Source organism: Grammomys surdaster, unplaced genomic scaffold (assembly GCF_004785775.1).
Source record: "Grammomys surdaster isolate TR1022 unplaced genomic scaffold, NIH_TR_1.0 358, whole genome shotgun sequence".
NCBI lineage: Eukaryota > Metazoa > Chordata > Mammalia > Rodentia > Muridae > Grammomys > Grammomys surdaster.
In genome coordinates this window covers 1,152,357-1,157,244 of record NW_021604777.1, presented here as the reverse complement: position 1 = coordinate 1,157,244, position 4,888 = coordinate 1,152,357, and positions in this window count along the sequence as shown.

The window sequence follows — 4,888 nt, the reverse complement described above, 5'->3', positions numbered from 1 at the left end:
TTAGTGCTGTTCAGCTTTTATTGCTATGCCATCAATATCAAACCCTCAGACAGGGAAATGGAAGCTATGAAGATACTGAAATGCAAGATCTGTAATCAGATTTACATTAGAAAAAGTGGAGTTAAGTTTTTATGATTAAAAACTATCATTAGAAAAAATGGGGGAATGTAGAGGGAAAATTTATGGATTCTGTGTATATAGAATCCTTTTTAGACATAAAATATTCTTTAGGCTTTCTTTACAAAGACATGGAGGCATGAAGCAGGTTGGAAATGTGGACAGACTGGCTAGAATGCAATTTAGCCAGGTGTAACCAAGCTGAGAACCATAGTGACAGGGCAAGGCTGAAGTAACAGGGCAGGTCCACATTCTTGGGAAAGATAAGGGTACAGAGAGTTTTCACCTGATCCTGACTCATGTAGGTTGGGTTCCTTTGGAATGTTCCACTATTTTTATGTTATACCACCTTAACAACCCCTCATCCCCCTCCCCATTCCTTGGTTTGTGGTTTTTCCCCTTAAAAACCCCCTCTCAAACTGGCTGTCGGGGTCAATTCAGCTCCTGCGTGGGCATGCGAATTGACCAGCAGCTAGTTGTCACGCCCTAATAAATAACCTCGCAATTGCTCTGGTACATGGTGTCTCAAGCAGATTACTGGGTGGTCGCAACTTTCTGAGACTTGAGAGAGGGTCTCCCCTCTGCGGAGGTCTTCAGTAGAAGCAATTAATTAGCCGGGTGGTGGTGGCACATGCCTTTAATCCCAGCACTTGGGAGGCAGAGGCAGGTGGATTTCTGAGTTCGAGGCCAGCCTGGTCTACAGAGTGAGTTCCAGCACAGCCAGGGCTACACAGAGAAACCCTGTCTCGAAAAACCAAAAAAAAAAAAAAAAAAAAGAAGAAGAAGAAGAAGAAGCAATTAATTGGTGACACATGGGAGACTGGCAGAATTCTCTCATTGCAGTTTTGACTATCCAAAGAGACCTAATAGCAGTCCCACTATAAAAGAGCTTAATAAATACTGCTATCATTTTAGGAATTCTTACAGGATCATCATAAAGAATTAAGAAGTCGGGCTGGAGAGATGGCTCAGCGGTTAAGAGCACTGACTGCTCTTCCAGAGGTCCTGAGTTCAAATCCCAGCAACCACATGGTGGCTCACAACCATCCGTAATGAGATTGGATGCCCTCTTCTGGTGTGTCTGAAGACAGCTACAGTGTACTCATAAATAAAATAAATAAATAAATCTTAAAAAAAAAGAGTAATAAAGAATTAAGAAGTCATCTATTTGTCTATATAGCATCACTACAAGACAGTACATCTTCGTGGGTCTGCAGATGTGGTATTTCTAAACCCAGTTCATCTGGGTGGGCTAATACCTAGTGATTGTTATCTATGTTTAATAAATAACAGGAAAAACATATTAATAGCAGTGATCTTTCCTAAAATGATTTTCTCCTCAGCCTTGTCTATGAGAGCATATCTGTTGTAGATTATTTTAATCCAAGGCTGATTATCTCAGGAAGATCACCTGCTAGTTATTAGCTTGTCCTGTGTTGGCTCCTGACAGTTTTGTCTGCATGTATGTCTGCGTGAGGATGCCAAATCCCCTGAATCTGCAATAACAGACAGTTGCAAGCTTCCATATGGTTGCTGGGAATCAAAACTAGGTCCTCTGGAAGAGCAGCCAGTGCTCTTAACTGCTGAGCTATCTCTCCAGACCTTAGTTGTATCTTTTAATGACACAAAAGAAGCCCTTTCTTTTTCTTTTTTTTTTTTTTTTTTTTGTTTTTCAAGACAGGGTTTCTCTGTATAGCCTTGGCTGTCCTGGAACTCACTCTGTAGATCAGGCTAGCCTCAGAAATCCACCTGTCTCTGCCTCCCAAGTGCTGGGATTAAAAGGTGTGGGCCACCACTGCCCGGCGAGGACTATTTTTTAAAAATGATCTGGCTTCCCACAACATTGGGAACTCATTCCTGGGTTATAACAGATGGGCATAGAAGGCTCCTCCCAGGTGTATACCACAAAGGAGGCCTTCAAAAAGGAGGATCCAGATGTTGCAGTTGGCCTTATGAGAATTCCTATCTTAGATGTGGCCACAAACCTGTTATTTTAGAAGCCCTAGATTCAGTCCTCCCCAGTATCACTGAAAGTGATCCATCTAGATAGAGAAAGATGACAAAGATGAGATCCCTCTAAGAGTCACTGTTAGATAAAATACACCCTGCCTCATCTGGTTCTCAAAGGAGCCCTCAGTTGAGGACTTGTTTTGTTTTGTGACACAGGGTTTCTCTGTGCAGCCCTGGCTGTCCTGGAACTCACTCTGTAGACCAGGCTGGCCTCGAACTCAGAAATCTGCCTGCCTCTGCCTCCCAAGTGCAGGGATTAAAGGCGTGTGCCACGCCCAGCAGGGCTCCTCTTTTATGTTGGATTTGGTGTTACTCCTGACCTGCATGGCAGATAACCATTCTTGTCTGTTATCACCGGGCTGTGACCTCATCACAGCTGGTTATCACAGCACAGCTTTTACTTCCAGACTTGTCTTTATAAGTACCAGACTAGTCTCTACAAGTTTTCTATTACAGACTGGAGCTGGTCCTGTTTAAGGGCCTGCTCCTTACATATGCCCCACAACCTGGCCCTGTATCCAAGGGAAACTCCTTGGCTGACCAACTTGCCTCCGTGGGAATTTTTATAGTCATCCTTGAACAAGCAAAGAATTTTTACTCACACACCTGTCCTTAAGGATTACAATCCCAGCCAGGCGGTGGTGGCGCACGCGTTTAATCCCAGCACTTGGGAGGCAGAGGCAGGCGGATTTCTGAGTTCGAGTCCAGCCTGATCTACAGAGTGAGTTCCAGGACAGCCAGGGCTACACAGAGAAACCCTGTCTCGAAAGGAAAACCAAAAAAAAAAAGAAAGAAAGAAAGAAAGTTTTATGTTTTTAGGGCCATTGTCAACTGAACATTAAAGGGGGAAGAGGTTGAGTCTTGCCTTTTGAGCTCGGTTTGGAGGGTCTGGGGTACCCTTTCAAGTATACCTTGTCCTTTCAGATTATAAGGGATCCTTGTATGCTGTGTAACTTCCCATGTAGAGCAGAAGGTTTTATTTAAAAAAAAAAAAGATTTATTTTTTTTATGTAGATGAGTCACTGTAGCTGTCTTCAGACACACCAGAAGAGGGCATCAGATCCCATTACAGATGGTTGTGAGCCACCATGTGGTTGCTGAGAATTGAACTCAGGACCTCTGGAAGAGCAATCAGTGCTCCTAACCCCTGAGCCATTTCTCCAGCCCAAGCAGAAGGCTTTTAAAGTGAATGCTGGTCAAGGCTGGGCTGTTACAAGACTTGATTTGTTGTGGCAGGCTCACAATAGTGAATGAGGAGCTGGTGTGCCACACGTTTTTTAGAGCTTTCTCCCTTTTGGGCAGAGGCCCATATGAAGTGGGAGTGTGTGTCTATTGTAACAAAAACATGTTTTTTGTCCAAATTGGAATTTGTAGGTGACATCAATCTGCCAGAGGGCAGTGGCCTTGAGGCTTCTGGGGTTAACTCCCATTTGTTGTATTTCAGGGGTGATAATTAGCGAGGCCCATAAACTGCAAGTTTTTAGTATCCAGTGGAATAATCAGAAATTGGGATTGTAATCCTTTTTTTTGTTTGTTTTTTTGTTTTTTTCAAGACAGTGTTTCTCTGTGTAGCCCTGGCTGTCCTGGAACCTACTCTGTAGACCAGGCTGGCCTCGAACTCAGAAATCCGCCTGCCTCTGCCTCCCAAGTGCTGGGATTAAAGGTGTGTGCCACCACCGCCTGGCCAAAACTTTCTTAATACATGTAAAAACATAAAATATCCATCCCATAATCCTTCATTGGCGTACACCAAAATTGACACCCCCCACCGTTGGTGAGATGGTGGGATCCCCTAGACAGGATCTAGAAGGGACCAGACCCCCCTCCTCACGATGAGAAGGGGTTTTGTTTATGTTTTCCCACAGGATCAGTCTCAGCCTATCTGGATATCAGCATAAATTATCTGGCAACTTCCCACCCACTAAGAAGATGGCTTATTGCTGACAGGAAAGGGATGGAGGAGATCCTTGTGAAAGAGGAATTTTAAGTTAGTTAAATAGTATAACAGGAATACAAATAGTTAAAATTGCAGGTCAGCTAGCTTGCTAACCCAAGGCTGTTACAGGGGATGCAGAACAGGGAAACAAAGGTCAACTGAGTGTTTCGGGGATCTGTTCCTGTGGTGTCTGACTTAGCCTCCTCTGGAGAAACTCCCACCAGAGATCGCAAGGACTTGTGAATTAAATTCAGCCAGATGGTCTGTCGGCTCAGATAAGCATTCACACTGGGTCCCAAGGCCACAGGGACCAAAGACTATTCTCGTGAGATTTGTCAAACCTCTGTCTGGGATCTGCTTACACACATTACAGACATTTGAAATAACCAATTGTGTGTGATTACCCACAACCCTCTCCTTCCCCCCAGCGTTTGCATATAAAAACCCTAAGCTATTAGGTCTCAGGGTCGATTACCCCTACTTCCTGCATGAGGCACGTATCGACCCAAAGCTTCCTATATTAAAGAGAACCTGACTTATGTTATGACAGCAAGCTGGTCTCAGGAGTGTCTTTAGGGTCGCATCATACCCGAGTCTATTTTTGGTTCTGGGGGTCTTTCACTTGAGATACCCTCTAACAAGGAACCAGATCACCTAGAATGACCTTCATGACCTGGTGGCAACTGCACAATGTATATTCTCAAGTTCCTCTGTCTCTGTTACCTCTGTCTTTGTTATATTGCAGGCCTGTCCCACCTCCACTCAACCCCCCCGCCTTCCCCCCCCCCCCCCGCCATTCTGTTCCCAACACCTACCACTGGCATT